General features: G+C 46.4%; 1 protein-coding gene across 5 annotated transcripts in view; it reads left to right on the top strand.

Moving 5' to 3' along the window:
• IL11RA (interleukin 11 receptor subunit alpha) overlaps nucleotides 1-21,769 on the top strand; it is a 140,580-nt gene that overhangs the window by 73,581 nt on the left and 45,230 nt on the right. The gene's annotated exons all lie outside the window — the stretch shown is intronic.

The raw sequence follows: 21,769 nt of genomic DNA on the forward strand, positions 1-21,769 counted from the left end.
CCCTGCCTTTCCCAGTTCAAAAACTGGGCTCAGGGTGGCTAACAACAAATTTAAAACACTTAATTGTAAAAGCAGCATAAAATATAGTATAAAAACATGAATAGCAATAAAATTCAAAGTTCAGAAATCAATTTAGGGGAAATCCATCTAATAAACATTAGATAATCACTAGGGCTAGCTGGCTAAATTAGTCCTACTTGGGCCAGCGAGGAGGCCAGGGGAGAATTAGCTGTGGGGTCTCAGAGTGGGTGATCTTCATAAAAGGGGAGGGAAGAGAAGGGAAATAAAAGATCAGGCTGAATTCAGATTAAAAGGCAGGCGGAATAGCTCTGTCTTACAGGCCCAGCGGAAGGAGGTTAAATCCTGAAGGGCCTGTGTGCATGTGTACCCTCGGAGTACATGCAGGGATGTTCCCATTCTAGACAGTAAGAGCTGACAGTAAGAGCTGTTCGACAGTGGAATTTGCTGCCAAGGAGTGTGGTGGAGTCTCCTTCTTTGGAGGTCTTTAAGCAGAGGCTTGACAACCATATGTCAGGAGTGCTCTGATGGTGTTTCCTGCTTGGCAGGGGGTTGGACTCGATGGCCCTTGTGGTCTCTTCCAACTCTATGATTCTATGATTCTAGACAATTCAGTTTCATTCATAGAAGAAGCCATTCTGCGTATGTCCAAAGGGGCTGTTGTTTTGGGGTACAGCAGAGGAATGATGGGTTCTGGTGATGAGTCATGTCTGACTTCCGTGTGTGTGTGACGGATTGCAGAGGCTGGCCCACCCCTTTCCTTTGCCGAAAGCCTTCAGGTGGGATACAGGCATGCTTTTTCCAGAAGAGCTGACAAATGGAAGATGCTGAGCTCAATGTGCCTTTGGTTTGATCCAGCAGCCAGGCTCTTCCTATGCCGTGGATGTCGGATGTTCTTGCTGAGTGCAGTCAAACTTTGGTTTCCGAACGTAGTCGGAAGCCCATTCAGCTTCCGAAATGTTTGGAAGCCGTGCCTCAGCTGTCGAGCTTCCTGCAGTCAAGTGGAAGCCGCGTTGGACATTTGGCTTCCGGAAAACGTTTAGAAACCGGAGCATTTACTTCTAGGTTTTCGGCATTCGGGAATGCCGAAATGTTCCAAAACGGAGGCGTTTGGTAGCTGAGGTTTGACAGCACTGATTTATTCCAGAATATTATTTTTTTTGCAAGCATCAATCTGATAATGCCACAATCCTTTGCATCACTGCACTTCTGAATTCCAGTTGCTGGCAGGTGGGCACGGACTTACTGCTGCCGGGCTCATGCGCAGCTTTCAGGCTTCCGCGGGTGTCTGGTTGGCCATTGCAAGCCCAGGATGACGGATTGATGGACCATTGGCTGATCCAGCAAGCTTGTCCTATGTTCTCATAACATTTTGGAGGAGGTGTCCGTGCAGTGGAGACCTTTGCTGAGACAGTACCAAGTGGGCCTCCTTTGAGGCAGCTGGAGCAGCAGAGAGGGACGCACTGAATTCTAGGATTCGAGGAACACACAGGACCAGGTCATCTCCTGATCCAGCCATCAGGGCCACGGCATGCCTTTGACCTCTCCTTGCATTGTGTCCTGATATCACTGCCCAGATGTGATGCCCTGGCTTAGTCTGCTTTGCTTAGTGTGAACCCAAATATGTGTGCGCTTATTTGTGAATGGAGTTGTTTTCTCCAAGCCTAGAGATGGTGTCCCACTGAACACAAGCAGAGACGACTGTTTGTTCCATATTCATTTCAATTATTTAAATGCAGTGCTCCCTTGCTTCTCAAATTTAATCCGTTCCGGAAGTCGGTTCCAAAACCAAAGTGTTCCAAAACCAAGGTGCGCTTTCCCAAAGAAAGTAATGCAAAATGGATGAATCCATCCATTCCTAAAAGAGCAATATAACATGAATTTTACTATCTCACCAGACCACTGATCCATAAAATGAAAGCAATAAACAATGTACTGCAGTCACACCATCAATCCATCAGTAGCTGAACTGGGTTCCACACAGTCACAGAAACAAAAGAAAAAGAGCTGTAAAAATGCAAAATAGCAAAAATAGACAGACGTCAGCGTAACACTCAAAACGGAAGCATAACATTCAAATTGTTAGTGTAACACTTAAAACAAAAGTGTGGCACTCAAAACGGAGCACGTTCGGCTTCTGAAAAAAGTTTGCAAACCTGAACACTTACTTTCGGGTTTGCAGTGTTTGGGTTCCAAGGCGTTTGAGAACCAAGGTACTATTGTACTGCCCTTTTGCCACAACAAAAGCATATAGATAAAAATACATTAAAAAAAGAAAACAGTCTGGCATCTGACATTACTTTGTGCATTGTTAGCTCAGAATCTGGGTATATCTTTTCTGTGGGTGTGTCATATGTTTGTACTTCCCGCTTTGTGGAAATGGATCTGCAAAGCAATTTGCAGATCGTGAGCTGACCAGCGATAATGTTCCTGAGATCCTTAAAGGATGGGGAAGGAGGGTTATTGACAAGAGCCTTTGGTTCGGTGGCTGAATCGCTTAAAGCCCTGCTGGGTTGCTGCCGTTTTGCAGAGCCAGACGGGGCATGTTGTGCAACACGCAGTAAAACAGTTGACGACCGGCAACTGTCAAGTGTGGAGCCAGGATTCTCGGCTGACGGACACATGTTCAGGCGTCTCAGTTTCCATAGGGACTGGCTGCTTCCCCAGGAATGCTCCTGGCTCCTGGCATTTAAATATAACCCATCTTGCACCAACGCAGTGGATTGTTTTCTAGGCCTCTTATATCACCGTCGTCTCTTGGATCCGGGTCTTGTAAATAACAGATGAGGTAGTAAATCTACGTCTGGATTGTATTGCGTGCGACTGCAGGTGGGCACTCACATCACAGAATGCTCCTCCGTGGAACAAAACGCTTTTACCTATAATAAATAATAAATTTTTATTTATACCCCGCCATTCCCGGTTCAGAAAACCGGGCTCAGGGCAGCTAACAACAAATTTAAAACACTTAAAAACAGCATAAAACCTAGAAATCTAGCCTTCTGCAAAGAAGGCCAAGCTTATTTATTTTATTTTATTTTTATTTATTAAATTTCTATACCACCCTTCATCCAAGGATCACAAGGCAGTTTACAATATAAAAGCACAAAAATACAGAACAGAGTAACAAGCAAAAACAATAACCCCTGCACACAATTTAAAAGGCTATTACTTCCATTGGTCTGGACACTATACAGTGGTACCTTAGTTGTCAAACTTAATTCCAGAAGTCCATTCCAAAACCAAAGCGTTCCAAAACCAAGTCGCGCTTTCCCATAGAAAGTCCAGACTTTTAAAAACAACCCCTAAAACAGAAATTTAACATGAATTGTACTATCTAACGAGACCATTGATCCATAAAAGGAAATCAATAATCAATGTACTGTACTATAAAATAAATCAGACAGTATTGTAGATGATAAAAGTTTTTTTAAAAAAATTCTTACCTGCGCTGATGATAGTCATTATTTGGATAGGGGGCTTTTATCCGTTTCCAAAGTCACACAATCCATCAATCAGTAGCTGAACTGGGTTCCACATAGTCCCAAAAACAAATGAACCGAAAAAGCCTCAAAAACAAAAATTCAAAATAAATGACAAAAACAAAAGCGCCAAACTTAATCTGTTCTGGAAGTTCCATTTGACTTCTGAAATGTTCAAAAACCAAGGCGCAGTTTCTAATTGGTCCAGGCCAGGGGTCAGCAACCTTTTTCAGCCATGGGCCAGTCCACTGTCCCTCAGACCATGTGGGGAGCCGGACTATATTTTGGAAAGAAAAAAAATGAACGAATTCCTATGCCCCACAAATAACCCAGAGATGCATTTTAAATAAAAGGACACATTCTACTCATGTAAAAACATGCTGATTCCTGGACCGTCCGCTGGCTGGATTTAGAAGGCGATTGGGCCGCATCCGGCCCATGGGTCTTAGGTTGCCTACCCCTGGTCCAGGTGCCCCAGAAACAATAGCCGACAGCCGTATCGGATGTTTGGCTTCCGAAAAACATTTGCAAACTGGAACTTACTTCTGTTTTTTTAAAATGAATATTTATTGGCATTTTCATAAACCACACAAAACAAAAATAGACAAAAAATAACAAAAATCCAAAAATCCAAAACTTAAAAACAATTAAAAACAAATAAAATTTCAATTACTTATTTTCTTATAACTTGTTTCTCAGACCTCCTCACACCGCCCCTTCTTGTATTCCAATTTAAATTGTCGATTCAGCAAATCCTTAACTTATTTCTCCACTTTAACTTAATAATTTATTCTAACATATTGTTATTTTACTTTTCTTCTTGGAACACTTACTTCTGGGTTTTCAGCGTTTGGGAACCAAGGTACAACTGTACAGTCATACCTCGGGCTGAAGTAACTTTGGGATGAATATTTTCGGGTTGCGCTCCGCGGCGACTTGGAAGTAACAGAGTGTGTAACTTCTGCATTTCGACGCTCACGCATGCGCATGCACAGACGCTCAAAATGACCTCACGTGCATACGCGGAAGCGCCGAATTGCAGCACGCGCAGACACACGGACGCGGGTTGTGTTTGCTTCTGGATGCGAATGGGGCACCGGAACGGATCCCGTTCGCATCCAGAGGTACCACTGTACTTCTGTTGAAGCAGCCGAGAACAGTGTTTGCTTTTATTGCCGCTGCATCACCCTGTTGACTCGTGTTAAGCTTGTGGTCCACCAACCGAACTTGTGGTTTGCACCTGGCACCTGGCGCTCTTCTCATTGAACATGTCCTTCAGGGAAGCCGACAGGGATACCAGTGCAAACCAATCTGTCACACACTTAGGACAGTGTGGAGCAGGTGGCACTTCCTTGCTCACATGCCTGCCTCTGTTTGTCAGGATGGGGGCACCCCAGGAATATGCCTGCATCAGGTTGGCTAATTCACAGGAGTGGGGTCTCATTCCAGGTAGGACTAAGACCCATTAGCACCTGGGTGGTGGAGTAATAAGATGTCTAAACCTCAGCAATTTGCACCTCATTAATGAGCTGAGCTGTTGCCCAGCTTTGAGATCCATCCATCTGCATCCTGGCCAGTCCTATACACCAGACACATTTCCTATGAGGAAGTCACTTGACCCTTGGGAAATGTGAGTGTTAAGAAGTGGAGACTCAAATGGCCTTAGGGTACAAATCAGGGTGGATAAAAATAAATGATTTTTAAAAATAAAATAAATTGGATTTTTAAAATTTAAATCGGATTTTTATTTATTTAAATTGAGATTTTTAAAATAAAATGCTTTTGGAGGAAACATCTTTCTAAAGATAGTTTTCTATTTAAGTTACATTATAGTCCAAAGGCTATTCATCAGGAAATAAGGATTTGTTTTTCATATGTGCCAAAACTCAGTCTAAGGGTATGTGTTTTTTAATCGTTTAACCACATCAGTTAGCAAACATGGATACATATGCGATAATGTTATTGTTTTAGTTAAATAAATTGTTTAAAGGTAAAGGGACCCCTGACCATTAGGTCTAGTCGTGACCGACTCTGGGATTGTGTTCTTAACCCGAGGTACTATTTCTGGGTTAGCAGAGTCTGTAACCTGAAGCGTCTGTAACCTGAGGTACCACTGTATCCGCATTTTGCAAAGAAAAAAAATATTTTGATACTATGGTATACCATATTGAAATGTTTAAATGTTTCTCTGTCCTTGAATCTTCCTGCCACACTTGTCATCCATTCATGCCACACCAGGGTGGCATGCCACACCCTTTGAGAACCCCTGGCTTAAAGGGGTAAAGGTCTGTTCTGTGTTTATTTAGACAGGGCAGTTGTGCTGGAGAAGACCCCGCCAGCCAGACTCTCTCCTGGGCTGACCGGCAGGCTGTTCGTCTGCTTGCATAAAGAACTTGACAGCTTTTATAAAGACGGCAAAGTTGTCACAACTCGGCTAATAAGAAACCACAAGGAATTAGCTTTGTAGGGGGAAAACGTTGCCAGTCCAAAAACCTCAAGCGTTCTATTTCTTCTCGTGAATGTAGCATCCCGTGCCAGCCTGGGTTTGTTTTGTTTTTTATGTGTTTGTCTGATAGCCCGGAGTGGGGATGGGGTGGGGCTAGGGCTAGGCAAGAGCAAGCCTTTAAATACATACATATATATATATGTTAATAAGCCGGTGCTTCAGCAACAATACCATGATTCCCATCATAAATTCTTTTTTATCGTTCCGTAGAAAGTGATTGCCAAAATCGTAGTCCAATTTCACACAGTCAATTCTGTAGTTAAACCATAATCATCACAATAGTAAAAGATTATTTCAATCCCGCTTGCGTACTTCAAACTGTCAGGCAGTCAGTCTTTTGAAAGAGGTTTGCCAGGTAGAATAGCAAATGCAAAATATATCAAAGAGAAATAATGGAGGCTCACCCCGCCCTTCCGTTCCGACATACCAGTCCGATTGCAATGATAGTCCTTCTCCAGATCGAATCCTTGGCACCCAGTGGCTGAGTCAATAAGCAGAATACTTTATCTCCCCTAGTTCAGAGCATGCCTGTTAATTAAGTCCAAATTTCATCTTAAAAAGCAGGTGTCCGCTGCTCATTTTGGCAGCTTTGGAGAGTTGCCAAAAACGCACGCTGCATTGCACCCAGTGCCCCTTGCCCCCTCATTCCTTCCGGACGGGCAGCAGGTATTGGACACTCTGCGGGTGAAGCTGCCCCCCCCAGACCCTGGAGGGATGGGAGGATAATTGCTCCCATGTTATCATCAAATTCCGTACAAAAGGGCTCTGATGTAATGGGGACAGCTGTTCGCCATGGCAGCTGAAATATACTTGGAGTCGAGTGTGGATTTCATGCTCTTTATTCAGCTCATAGTAGTGAGGAATGCCAGTTCCCCCAAAATGTCTTGTTTATATACATTATTTACACAATGGGCCCCACGTGATTGGCTAATTCCGGGATTCTCCGGGATTGGATTGGGTGGCTCCTGCGGACCAATCAGACTGCTGCATTCTGGATCCTATTGTTCTAGGACCAATCAGACTGCTGCAGTCTGGATCCTGTTGTTCTAGGACCAATCAGACTGCTGCATTCTGGATCCTATTGTTCTAGGACCAATCAGACTGCTGCATTCTGGATCCTGTTCAACTCAGTACATAACAGCAGCCAAACAGAAAGTCCAGGCAGGAGCGAGTCTTATCTATTTTATTATTATGACATTTATAGCCTACTTTTTGCCCCGGAAGCTGAAGCTGGCACATGTGGTTCTCCCCTTCCTTATTCTATCCTCACAACAACCCTGTAGGGTAGGTCAGCCTAGGAGACTGAGTCTGGCCCCAGGTGACCCCGCATCTTCCATAGCTGAGTGGGGATTTGAACCCTGGTCTCCCAAGTCTTGGACACTTTTAAAGAGCCATTTACGAATGCGATTGCTAACATGTCTTGCGGCAGTGAGCTGTCCAGGTTGCCTGTGCATCGTGCCAATAACTGCTTAGATGTGACATGAGCCTCATACAGCAAATCAACTCCATTAGAAATTGCCCCGATTTCTCAAAAAATTATGGAAAAGTGGGATAGACACAAGATATATGTTCAAAAATACAGTAAAGGTTCGCTATCTATGCTAGCATTCGATTGACATTGGAGAGAGACTGAGTTGAGAAATAGGACCAAGGTACATATTGATATAGGAATGTATTAGATAAAATGTAAAGAAATATACAATACAGTGGTACCGCAGGTTACATACGCTTCAGGTTAAGAACTTTGCTTCAGGATGAGAACAGAAATTGTGCTCCAGTAGTGTGGCGGCAGCAGGAGGTCCCATTAGCTAAAGTGGTGCTTCAGGTTAAGAACAGTTTCAGGTTAAGTACGGACCTCCGGAACGAATTAAGTACTTAACCTGAGGTACCACTGTAATAAGAGTACATTCATTTGTAAAAAAGGAATATACAATGGGATAGTCCGAGGTGTTGGTATATATATGATTTGGGAATAGCTTTTTGTCCTTGTGGTTTCCCCCCCATTCCTTTAAGTATATAAACTTTGTATACATGCTGAAAATTACAGTATAATAAGCCTTGTGATGTAATATGGTAATGTTTACCAATGTCACATAAGAACTTTAATAAATAAATAAAATTGCAAGAAAGAAAGAAAGAAAGAAAGAAAGAAAGAAAGAAAGAAGGGAAAAAAAGAAATTGTCCCGCTTTCTAATATTCTTGCATAGGATGCAGTTGGGGACTGTTTTCCCAGGGTGGCTGCAAAGAGGAAATACAATTAATTACACATGCTAAACAATTAGCAATGTAATTAAGGCTTTGAAGCATGTTGGCCCACAGGAACATCTTGGTATTATGGAAGCTGAGTGTCTGGGTCTGGGGTCTGCAAGTCTGAGTCGCATCTCTGTTAGAGTGTAAAAATATGAAGGTGGCTGAAAGTTTAAAAAGGTGAAGGGAGTGTGGAATGATTCAGTGCTTTGACCAGCAAGGTCGTTTTCCTGAGTTTTCCTTTCCTTTTCAAAGCAAATTTATTGTGGCCTCCCATGAATCAAGTTGCGATAACATTGCCATCCCTATAAAAACTGTTCAGTTCTGTACGCAAGCAGAACACCCTGTCAATCAGCTCAGGAGAAAGTCTGGCTGACGGGGTCTTCTCCAGTGCCTTGTCCCTTTCCTCAGGCAGACAGTGTGGTATAGTGGTTAGAGTGTTGGACCGGGACCTGGGAGAGACCTGGGTTCCAAACCCTGCTTGGCCATGTGACGTTCACTGGGTGACCTTGTGGAGGGCAGGAGGTGCCCCTCAAGCCTAACCTCCCTCGCAGGGTTGTTGTGGGGGGGGGAGGTTAAATGCAGAAGCAGTTAGGTGGGGTCACCTGGAGCCCCTTGGGAGGAAAAAGTAGGATATATAAATGGAGGCAGTGAGAGATTTTACTTTCTTGGGCTCCATGATCACTGCAGATGGTGACAACAGTCATGAAATTAAAAGACGCCTGCTCCTTGGGAGAAAGGCGATGGCAAACCTAGACAGCATCTTAAAAAGCAGAGACATCACCTTGCCAACAAAGGTCTATATAGTAAAAGCTATGGTTTTCCCAGTAGTGATGTATGGAAGTGAGAGCTGGACCATCAAGAAGGCTGATGCTCTTGAATTCTGGTGCTGGAGGAGACTCTTGAGAGTCCCATGGATCCAACCGGTCCATTCTGACGGAAATCAGCCCTGAGTGCTCACTGGAAGGGCAGATCCTGAAGCTGAGGCTCCAATACTTTGGCCACCTCATGAGAAGAGAAGACTCCCTGGAAAATACCCTGATGCTGGGAAAGATGGAGGGCACAAGGAGAAGGGAACGGCAGAGGGCGAGATGGTGGGACAGTGTTCTCGAAGCTACAAACATGAGTTTGACCAAACTGCGGGAGGCAGTGGAAGACAGGAGTGCCTGGCGTGCTCTGGTCCAGGGCGTCACAAAGAGTCGGACACGACTAAACGACCCAACAACAACAAATAAATGCAATAAATAAATAAAATAGTAAGTGTGCGGACTCTGCCCTTAGCCCAAGGCGCATCATGGGGTCCCCATCCTGCCTGCCTGCCTGCCATCTCTTTCAAACAGACTTTACGCTCCTTTTTTCATCTCCAGAAGCCAAACCGAGCCTCTTGGCCTGGAACTGGAGCTCTTGCCCAGCTTTGTCTCTGGAAAGAGAGAGTCGGGTCGGGTTTCGCCAGGAGAAACCGCAGTTTGAAGTATGGCAGCGCAGCGAGAGCTTGGAGGGGACTTGTGAGGTGGGAGGCGAGGGAAATTCTCCAAACCCCAGGCATGATATGGACCCTTCTGTGGCTCAGGCTTGGATCGAGCGCTGAAGATGGGAGGCTTAATCGATGTGCGCATGTGAGTCCTCTGGAACATGTGCATGCAACTTATTTATTTACTTTATCTATTTCATAAAATGTATGCGCTGCTTGATTGTAAAAAAAACCCCAAAGCAATTTGGAAAAAGATAAAACAATAAGATCAAGAAAGATTTGCAACCGTACTTTGAAACATACAAATAGTTAAAATACCAAAACGGATGAAACCCACAACAGCATTGCTAAGCATCTGGGTATGCTTGCCTAAACCAGGATTTTTTTGGCAGGCACCGAAAAGAATACAGCGAAGGCGTCTGCCTGATATCAATAGGCAGGGAGTTCCAGCTTTCAAAATTATATGCCATTATATAAATTTATGGTGCAACAGTATTTGGATGAGGGTGTACAGTTCTGGTCTCCTGGCCTCAGAAAGGGTATTGCAGAGTTGGAAAACATTCAGAAAAAGGCAAGCAAAATGATATAAATGGGATGCAGTGACAAGGGAAGTTGACAGCGTTTTGGAACCTTTTAGTTTAGAGAAAAGACGACTGAGAGGACATAGGATTGAATTTTTTTAAAATGGTGCCTGGCATGGAGAGAGCGGATAGGGACCAGTTTCCCTCCCTCTCTCATATCACTAGAAGTTGTGAACCTCCAAGGAAGCTGGACGTCGGGAGAATCAGGAAAGATAAAAGAAAGTCCTTCTTCACACAGCGCATGGTGGAACTTTGGAACTCCCTTCCACAGGAAGTCACCAACTTGGATGTCTGTAAAAGAGGATTGGACAAATTCATGGAGCAGGAGAAGGCTATCAATGGCTCTACTCTGCCTCCTCTGCTAGAGGCAATAGTGCTTCTCAAGGCCAGTTATTGGAAACCACAGGAGGGGAGAGGGTCTTGTGGTCAAATCCTGCTTGCGGGTTTCACAAAGGCTTCTGCTGGGCTACTGTGAGAACAGGGTGCTGGACTTTTGTTGTTTAGTCGTTTAGTCGTGTCCGACTCTTCGTGACCCCCTGGACCAGAGCACGCCAGGCCCTCCTGTCTTCCACTGCCTCCCGCAGTTTGGTCAAACTCATGTTCGTAGCTTCGAGAACACTGTCCAACCATCTCCTCTGTCGTCCCCTTCTCCTTGTGCCCTCCATCTTTCCCAGCATCAGGGTCTTTTCCAGGGAGTCTTCTCTTCTCATGAGGTGGCCAAAGTATTGGAGCCTCAGCTTCAGGATCTGTCCTTCCAGTGAGCACTCAGGGCTGATTTCCTTCAGAATGGAGAGGTTTGATCTTCTTGCAGTCCATGGGACTCTCAAGAGTCTCCTCCAGCACCAGAATTCAAAAGCATCCATTCTTCAGCGATCAGCCTTCTTTGTGGTTCAGCTCTCACTTCCATACATCAGGACTGGGAAAACCAGAGCTTTAACTATACAGACCTTTGTCAGCAAGGTGATCTCTCTGCTGGACTAGAAGGGGTTTTTGGCCGGATCCAGCAACCTCCTCTTACGCTGTTATGTTCTTAACTTCTCGTTCCCCCGCTGCTGCTGGGCCCTGACCCTCAGAGACGCATCTGAGAACGTGCCGAGTGCCTTTTCTGCTCCGCTGGCTGTCCTGTGCGCCGTCCTGGGATGGAGTCCCGGTGGTTTTAGGCAGCCTCTCCGCTCCCCGCCCCTCTGTTTTGGGCACTCTGCGCTGCCCATAGTCCTTGGCAGGCTCCTGGGGGGGGAGGCTGGCTGGATGGAAACAAGCTGGCCCCACTTTCTCTCCCTTGCGCCTCTTTGCTCTTTAAAGCCTGACCAGGTCCTGAGGCTGCTGCTGCACAATTATAACGCAATGCAACCCTATAAAATGCCAGCAGCATGGAAGTAGTCCATGAGCTAAAGAACAGGCTGTTTGTTGTGCTTGGCAGGATTCATTTCATGGAACCATCGTGGCAAGAGGCGCCCTCTGTCCACTCCAAGCTCGGTGGGCTGGGGGGGGGGGGCAGAGAAGGGATGGAGCCTGGAGCACATGGTGGGCTTGTGCCAAACAGTCTTCCTGGAGAATCTGGGGGGGGGGCAGAAAGGGGGCTTTTTCAGTGGGGGGAGTTTTGGATGGGTCGCCCTCTCCCCCCGCTGCACTAAATCATAGAATTGTAGGGATGGAAGGGAACCCAGTGGTTATCTAGTCCAACCCTCTGCAATGCATCCCTAACAACCAAGACACATGCTATGCAGACATGTGTCTTCATTTTTTGCAGTTTGTTGCTGAGTTTAATTTGTTTTGAATGTTTCTTTGAATAGCTATTGGTCAATTCAGTATTTCATTTTGCATTGTAAACCCCTTTGAGGTTTTGTAATGTACGCGTAAAAGGAAGCCCTTCTTCACGCAGTGCAGAGTTAACCTGTGGGACTCCCTCCCACAGGAGGCAGTGATGGCCAGCGACTTGGATGGCTTTTAAAGAGGATTAAGCAAATTCACGGAGGAGGAGAGGGCTTCTGATGGCTGCTAGCCTCTCCTCTCCACAGTCAGAAGCAGCGATGCTTCTGAATGCCAGTTTCTGAGTTGCTCTTGTGCTCAAATCTAAGTTCTTTGTCTCTTACTACAATTAAGTACTATGTAGATTTCGATAAATAAGTAAATAATACTTAGCAGAGTGGAATGAGTATGGATGGAGGACATAAATAGCAACACCTTAGAGGTCCCGGGCCCTAAGGAAGTCAGATTAGCCTCAACCAGAGCCAGGGCCTTTTCAACACTGGCCCCGGCCTGGTGGAACGCTCTGTCTCATGAGACCAGGGCCCTGCGGGATCTGATTTCTTTCTGCAGGATCTGCAAGACAGAGTTGTTCCGCCTGGCCTTTGGCTTAGAATCAGTTTGAGTCCCTCCCCCTCTCTCTTTTTCCTTTCTCCTCCTGTGAAGAGGCTGCATTCTAATGTTTTGATGTTGTATTTTAATCTTTTTAAATTGTATTTTAATCAACTTGCTTTTATTGTTGGTTGTTAGCCGCCCTGAGCCCGGTCTTGGCTGGGGAGGGCGGGGTATAAATAAAATTTATTATTATTATTAGGGAAGCACTATCTTACGGGAGGCTCCCTTCATCTTTGGGACTGTGAGCAATGCTTGAGGTTTTCCAGGCGCCAGGTGCATTTTGCTTCTGGCGCGGGTCCAATTGCAACTAGGTGGAGATTTCTGTGACCACAGTTTCAAAATCTACCTTAGTCCACACTTAATGCCATTTCCACTGTGTGTGCTTCTCCTTCTTGCGTACTGGGACAAGTGAATATGTAGTTGTAAGAGCATTGTAGCTGAGATCATTGAATCGTAGAATTGTAGTATTGGAAAGGGACCCCAAAGGTCAACTAGTCCAACCCCCCGGGGCCAATAGGCATTCTGTTGTGGTGACCATAACCTGAGTCTGAGTTTCTGATGCTGACTCTGAGCCAGCTGCCCTGTGAGCCTCCCGGCTTCCTTCTTCACGCCCAGAACTCAGGAGTGCAAGAAAGCCCAGCCCTCCCTCCTCGGCTTGCTCCCAAACCTCTACGCCAGGGGTGGCCAACTCCCAAGAGACTGCGATCTACTCACAGAGTTAAAAACTGGCAGAGTGATCTACCTCCTTTGGGGGGGTTCAAGTTGTTGACTGTGTTTTTGGGGGGTTCAGGTCAAAGTTATTGAGCTTTTATAGGGAGGAGGAAAGCCCCACTTTTGGGGAGTGCAAGGCTTTTTTTTTAGCTTCTTTGGGGGGAGCCAGTGATCTACCCCAGACGTCCAGGGATCTACCTGTTGGACGTGCCTGCTCTACGCCATTCACATTTCAGGTTTAAAGTTTGGTAGGTTTTTATCCCTCGGCTCAAATACATTTTACTATGGTGGATTGCGTACAATAAAATACATGCCATAAAAATATAATTCATGCAATAAAATATAATATAAGAGCAATATAACAGACAGAAATTAAAAACAGCAGACGAAACCAGCATAATACCCAATCAACTCATTGTTAAATGTTCTTAAAGAGCCTTAGGGAAATTGAAAAGGTCTCTCTGCCTGTTGCTGCAGACCTGACAGCTTGGGTGCTGGGTGAACGTCCCTAGAGAAGAGCAGTGGATCATCTGGGTGCTGCTACCAAGAAGGCTCTCTCCCCATCATGTCGTCTTCTTCTTTGGCGATCCCTCGTAGCCAAGTAAGATTGTCTTCCATGAACACGGTCTTAACCATGGGTAGGCAAACTAAGGCCCAGGGGCCGGATCCGGCCCAATCACCTTCTAGATCCGGCCCACAGACGGTCCAGGAATCAGCGTGTTTTTACATGAGTAGAATGTGTCCTTTTATTTAAAATGCATCTCTGGGCTATTTGTGGGGCCTTCCCTGGTATTTTTACATGAGTAGAATGTGTGATTTTTCTTTAAAATGCATCTGTGGGTTATTTGCAGGGCACAGGAATTTTTTCCAAAGGAATTTTTTCTCCCCAAATTCCCCTCCCCACAAGGTCTGAGGAACAGTAGACCGGCCCCCTGCTGAAAACGTTTGCTGCCCCCTGGTCTTAACAGTGAGTCTGTGACTGACTGTGGAGGCCAATTCTGGGTCCTGCGGGGTTGGAGGTGCCCAGGCAGATATTTGCATGTGCAAAACCCCAGTTTCACATCCCGCCTATTGCTGCTGGCACCTGCGGCTGCTCTCCACTTGGCCAGCTGATTCCCAAGAACCTTCCTGTCCCACAAGCCAATGAAAGGAGCAGCGCAGAGGTCAGAGGCTCCTTCTGGCTGCTTCAAGGGCCAGGTGAACCTTGCAGCCCTGTGCTGGGATGGATTCTTCCTTCCTGAGCGCAGCTCTGACCCTCCCTTTTCCTTGGGCACTGTTTACCTTTGCAATCTACGCCCAAAGTGACTCTCTTTCAGCTGTTTGTGTTCACCTGATAACCGGCCAGCAGGCAATTTGCTGGTCCTCCAGTAAGAACCAACCAGCAGCCTAGATGAAGCATAGAATTGCAAGGGACCTTTAGAGTCATCTAGTCCAACCCCTTGCAATGCAACACGCATTCCTCCGTCCAATTTGAAACCATAGTGCGGAGTGGCTTTGCTCCGATGCATCCTCATCTAACTTCCCCTTGTTAACGGAGAAATCCGAGGGCTTCCTTGGGCAAAAAGCAAAGACACCAACCAGGACAATTGCAGCAAAACAGCAGCCAGTAGGCTTGGTCTTTATTGAGACTGTCGCGAAAGGACTCCCACTCACTGCAAGATGAAGCAAGATGGAAGCCCTGAACAAAAGGAGACCCCAACGTTTATTAGCTACTAATCCCCCATGCTACACCCCTAAGACTACATCATAACTACATCACAACTACATCATTGACACATCACAAAAAGGAGGGGTTGAGGGGGGAGTTGTGGTGGTAACCTGAGTGTCTTGTCACTTGGCCGGTTCCTCCCTTCCCCCTCCCCATGAGTACTTTCCAGAGGGGAAAGGGGAGTTTGCAGTTTCCTGTTTCCAGAGGGAAGAGCTGATCACTGTCCACTCCCATATGCAGTTCCTTTGTGAGTGCAATGATCTGTCTAGCAATGATCAAGGTTGGCATGCCAACTGGATAGGGCTCATGCTGGCTGTCTTGTGTCAAGTCTCTCCCCCTTGATAGTCCTTCCTTCATAGTGTAAAATAAAAGTGGAACGGTACAGATCTGATGTACAGGTGATTTTCTATTAATTTAGAACAGAAGCGTCACGTATGTCGTGTGTGAGTGTGTGTGTGTGGTGTTTGTACAAACTGAATGATTGGGGGGCGTTTCCTGCAACACCCTCAAACAGATCAGAACGAAGGGTCATTAGATAGCCAACACCACTTGATCAGTCTGCAAACAAACTGGGAAGAAGGGCTGGATAAACAGGCCACTTGAAAGCCCCCTTCGCTCCTGAGACTGGGAGGAGACTGGGCTTGTCCCACTTAATTCTGCCCGGTGCTGTTGAGTCTCCAAAGACATCTCTGACATCAACATGTAGCATAGCATGGGGGGGGCATTAAGGACTGCCAAGTTTTCTCATCTCCCCTCTTCCTTTCCCAGCAGCAGGATGCCTGCTCTGTGGTTCGTGGACCACCAAGGTGGCATTCGGCAGGGGGCACTCAGTGCCCCCCCCCCCAGCATTGCGCACTCGTCCCAGCTTGGCTTGGATCAAGGATCCCACACTGCGGCCAGTGTGCCAGCTGCCATGGAAAGTGGGCTCAGCCCCAGCACTACCCCAGGAACCCCCGTCTGCTGTGTGCCAGCCTCTCCCCTCCATCTTCTCTATACCGCCCCCTTCCCCATCATCCAAACAGGGCAGGGCACTGAGCTGACAAGCATCCCATCCGTCACACTGCAAGGGAAACAGAGCCAGTGGCAAAGACCTTCTAGGGCTGCTTCCCTGGAAGAAGGAGGTCAGATCTCTCTGACTTATGGGTGCGGATAGAAGAGCCTGTGCTGGATCGGGCCAGTGTCCCATCTAGGCCAACATCCTGCTCTCACCGTGGCCAACCAGATGTCTGTAGGAGTTGTTGTTGTTGTTGTTGAGTCGTTTAGTCGTGTCCGACTCTTCGTGACCCCCTGGACCAGAGCAGGCCAGGCACTCCTGTCTTCCACTGCCTCCTGCAGTTTGGTCAAACTCATGCTGGTAGCTTCGAGAACACTGCCCAACCATCTCGTCCTCTGTCGTCCCCTTCTCCTTGCGCCCTCCATCTTTCCCAACATCAGGGTCTTTTCCAGGGAGTCTTCTCTTCTCATGAGGTGGCCAAAGTCTTAGAGCCTCAGCTTCAGGATCTGGCCTTCCAGTGAGCACTCAGGGCTGATTTCCTTCAGAATGGAGAGGTTTGATCTTCTTGCAGTCCATGGGACTCTCCAGAGTCTCCTCTGGCACCAGAATTCAAATGCATCCATTCTTCAGTGATCAGCCTTCTTTATGGTCCAGCTCTCACTTCCATACATCACTACTGGGAAAACCAGAGATTAACTATACGGACCTTTGTTGGCAAGGTGATGTCTCTGCTTATCAGGATGCTGTCTAGGTTTGTCATTGCTTTTCTCCCAAGAAGCAGGCGTCTTTTAATTTCGTGACTGCTGTCACCATCTGCAGTGATCATGGAGCCCAAGAAAGTAAAATCTCTCACTGCCTCCATTTCTTCCCCTTCTATTTGCCAGGAGGTGATGGGCCCAGTGGCCATGATCTTCGTTTTTCTGATGTTGAGCTTCAGACCATATTTTGCGCTCTCCTCTTTCACCCTCAATAGGAGACCCACAGGCAAAACTTCAGCCCCAGATCCTTCTCCCCTCCCACAGTTTCCAGCAACTACCCTCTGACTGCAAGTAGAGAAAAGCCATCATGGTCAACAGCCGTAGGTAGCTCCCTCCCCCAGGCATTTCTCTAATCCTCTTTTAAAGCCATCCAGGTTGGTGGACATTGCTGCCTCTTGTGGCAGGGAGTTCCACAGTTTAAGTGTGTGGTGCAGGAATAAGCCCTTTCTTTTGTCTGCTGTAAATCTTCCAACATTCTGCTTCCTTTGATGCCCCCTTTTCCCCCTGTGCCGTCAATAATTTTACAAACACCTATCACGCCGTGTCTTATTTGCCATTTCTCATCCCAACATCGTAGCACCAGGGTTGTGTTCCCATTGCTGTACGGAATGCGAGAGGAGCATAGCGGTCGTACAATAGATGGAAAGGCACCCAGAGGGGGAAAACTGCTCCCAAACAGTCTCTGTAAGGGGTATAGAAAGAGAAGGGAGCCAGGAAATAGGGCAAATTGCCCCGAGGCAGGAGAGAGGGTGGACAAAATAGGTGGTGCAGGAGCGGAGTGGTTGAAACAGTTCCCAGTTAAGACTCTGGCAAGTGTAGCAAACACGACGGCCTGTTTGTGCCAATTCACGTTTGCTTCCCCTACAAATTACATTTTATTTATCCCATTTCATAAAATTTGTATACCACTTGAGTGCTAAATCACAAGAACCTCAAGCGGTTTAGAAAAAAAGATAAAACAGAAACCTTATGAGGAAGAAGGGTTAGCAACAATAATGCAAGGCTTTCAGAAAGTTAAAATAACAATAGACTAAAAATGGACCAAAACTCACACTACCTTTCTAAACATCAACTTTCTAAACTATTGAGTAGGTTTGTCTAAAGAACAACAAAAATTTTTAGCAGGCGATGCTGGTTCCTGCCTGATATCAATAGGCAAAAGTGAGATTGAGTTCTTGCCAATGCGGAACGGAAATTATGCGGCACCCGTACAGGGCCAGTTCTGCAGATTGAAGTGGTTGAGTGGGTGCGTACGGGGACAGGTGATCTCACAGGTAAACTGGTCCGGAGTTGTTAAAGGGATTTATTTACTAATAGTAAACACCTTGAACTTGGCTTAGTAGCAGATCAGCAGCCGGCGCAGATCTCTGAGCTCAGGTGTCATATGCTGGCAAGGCCTCACTCCTGCCAGCAATTGTGCTGCAGCATTCTGCACCCACTGAAGCTTCCGGCTTTATTTATTTATTTATTTATTTATTTATTTATTTATTTATTTATACCCCGCCCATCTAGCTGAGCTTCCCCAGCCACTTTGGGCAGCTTCCAACAAAATATTAAAATACAGTAATGCATCAAATATTAAAAGCTTCCCTAAACAGGGATGCCTTCAGATGTCTTCTAAAAGTCTGGTAGTTGTTCTCTTTGACGTCTGGTGGGAGGGCGTTCCACAGGGCAGGTGCCACTACCGAGAAGGCCCTCTGCCTAGTTCCCTGTAACTTGGCTATTCGCAGGGAGGGAACCGCCAGAAGGCCCTCGGAGCTGGATCTCAGCGTCTGGGCTGAATGATGGGGATGGAGATGCTCCTTCAGGTATACTGGACTGAAGCCGTTTAGGGCTTTAAGGGTCAGCACCAACACTTTGAATAGTGCTCGGAAACGTACTGGGAGCCAATGTAGGTCTTTCAGGACTGGTGTTATGTGGTCTCGGCGGCCGCTCCCAGTCACCAGTCTGGCTGCAGCATTCTGGATTAATTGCAGTTTCTGGGTCGCCTTCAAAGAGAGCCCCACACAGAGCACATTGCAGTAGTCCAAGCGAGAAATAACCAGAGCATGAACCACTCTGGCGAGGCAGTACATGGGCAGATAGGGTCTCAGCCTGCATACTATGCAGAAGGGAAACCCCGCATAGAGCACATCGCAGTAATTCCGTCTTGAAGAAACCAGTTTGGAGATGTAAAGTGAAGGAGAATCCAAAGTGTGCACTCAAAGCTGTAATGTGTGAATGAAGGAGTGCTTTGCTTTTGATTAGGAGCAGCAAGGAATTTCCCCCAAACGGAGGCCGGCAAGGCCTCTGCTTCCCCAGCAAATATTTCCCCTACGCAACCCTGTTTGTGCTACCAGAAGCTTTCAGCTCTGCCGCCGCCCGCAGCTGCTGACTTGGGGCCTCTGTGTTCCCCAGGCGGGCTTGCTCAGTGAGCACCACGGGTCAGAGGGTTCGAGTGCGCGGCAGAGGAGGAATCAAAGGCATTCTTGTTTGGCCGGGACGTGGCTTGACTGCGTGGTTTCTCAGGGCAAGATGGTCAGGCTCAGCGATGCACTCATCCCCGCACATGGCATGTGTCAAAGCCGACAGTCGCATCCTCATGGCCGTTACTCTTGGCCATTGCATGTGTTTTGGGGAAATTAACAAATCCCGGGACGGCCTTTGTCTTCTGGGTTGTAAGGAGGCTGCGAAGCAGAGTCGCTTCGTGTCTTTAGTTTCAGCCTTCTTCTTTGTTCTGCTCTGTTCTGTTCTGCTCTGATCTGTTCAGATTTTATTGAATTTCAAAATATTAACAAACACCAAAAGGAAAATAAATAAAGATTCTCAGGCATGGAAAAACTAAAGTAAATGAAAGTCATTAGCAAATTAATGAATGTTAGAATGATGTCGGAATGAAGTTAAGTGGTTTTTAGCAGCAATGTTATAAAGGAATATGTAAAAATGGATTGTTAACAGGTGATAATCTAAAGTTATAATATATAAAGATAAAGGATTAAGATAAACAGAGAGGGAAAGGATTTGCTGAATTAACTAATTGAACTGGAATACAAAAAAGGGAGGTGTGAGGAGGTCAGGGAAACAAGCAAACGAAAGATAAGATATGGAAAGATTGATTTGTTTTTAACTGTTTTTATTTTTCTGTACTTTGTATTTTCTTTTTCTTATTTTTGTAACATTTTGAAACTTTAATAAATATCTTTTTTTAAAAAAAAAAGTCATTAGCATCTAAGAGCTCAATGGGAAAAAATGTCTCTTTTCAGATTTTGGAATCAACAGTGTACTAATACCAAATCATAATGCACTATTAATGTTGTGGCATTTCACTTATTGCATTAACGTCTTTGCAGGCTGGAGATGATGGGATATAGTAATAATAATACATAATATGTTTTTTAATACCTCTGGTCTATACTAGCCAAACTGTGCCATGAACTGGGAGCACCTCCTTGCCATGTGCTTCATTTTAATTTAGATACAATGAAACCATGCAAGATGGGGGGTTTTTTGTTCCCAGGACACTTAATTTCTGCGATAAGGCTGTTTGCCAGACAGTGCTATCCCACTGGTCTATATCTAGAGAATTCAGAGTTTTCCCATTTCTCGCTATGGCTATATGTGCTGCCGTTAAAAGTGGTGCTGCAATTTCTCTGCTTTTTAAATGTTTGGTTTCTTTGTATAGAAGAATGCAGGAGAAAATGGAACACTCTGAGATGTAATTGAAAAATGCTTTTCTTGTGTTCTTATCTTACTGGGGACCCATTTGCCCAGCCCAGTCCAAAGAGGCAGCTGTGAGTTAGGGTCTGCCGCCTAGCCAGTTGCCCCCTGGGGAGGAATCGGGTGGGAACAATTCTTTATTTTGCCTTTGGGCAGCGGGCAAGTTTGTTGCAGGGCGTTCTGGGCTCTGGAGAAGAGGCCGCCTTATCCCGAGGCCTTGGCTTGGCGCGCTGCATCGGGCTTTCATAACTGTGCCCCTGCTAAGTATTCCTTGGCACTGGGGCTGTGTATGAGGCTTGCTTTGCCAGCCCTTAATCACTCCAGCCTCGCTCCTGGCCGTAAGTCACGGAGAGATTAAAGCAGAAGGGAAAACAGCTGGGCTGGCAGCAAAGTCCTTCCTTGTTCCGAGGTCTTGGGGGCTGAGAGAGAAGGAGGCAGGTGAGAGGAGACTTTCCCCCTCGGTCCTCTTCCTCTGCTACCCCCACCCCCCAAAATTCTGCTGCACTGAACTAGCGTCAGCATCTCTGCCCAGTTTGCCCAGACAGCCGTGCCAACTTGGCTTATGGTGGCAGCCGCAAAGGCTTCTGGGGTCTGTGTGAGGCCTCCTTTGCCCTCACCTGGCCCCCAAATTCCCCTTTATGGCCTTCCGTCCCCGACACAATCTCTCTCCAGCTGAAATTTTTCTCTTTTCGCATCCTTACCCCTTTAGGTGCATGAAAAGGGCAACCTCAGATGGACTTTGAAGGCAGGACCCGATTTTCCTATTTGTTGTGTCCTGGGCATGAGCAGAGCTACGTAAACCTCTAACACAGCCTTTCTCAACCTGTGGGTCCCCAGAGGTTGTTGAACTACAACTCCCATCATCCCTAGCTAGCAAGGCCAGAGCTCAGGGATGATGGGAGTTGTAGTCCGACAACATATGGGGACCCACAGGTTGAGAACCATGGCAAACGTATAGAGCTCCATCTGATGTGAAGTCCTGGTGCCCTCTTTTAATTCCTCCTCATGCATCCCACGTTTCCCAGAGCCTCCCGAAGGAGAGCCCTTTACTCCTGGGATTGTTTTCATTAATGAAATGTATTATACAGGGGGGGGGGGAGCAGGGAGTGGAGCTCACAAGCAGGAGAGACCCCTGGCTTTTCTTCCTCTCCCACCTTGTATAATACATGTCATTAATCGAAACAATCCCAGAAGTAAAGTGCTGTCCTCCAGGAGTCTCTTGGACTAGAAATTCAT

The sequence above is a fragment of the Podarcis muralis genome, chromosome 11 (genome assembly GCF_964188315.1).
Source record: "Podarcis muralis chromosome 11, rPodMur119.hap1.1, whole genome shotgun sequence".
In the NCBI taxonomy this organism is placed as follows: Eukaryota; Metazoa; Chordata; class Lepidosauria; order Squamata; family Lacertidae; genus Podarcis; species Podarcis muralis.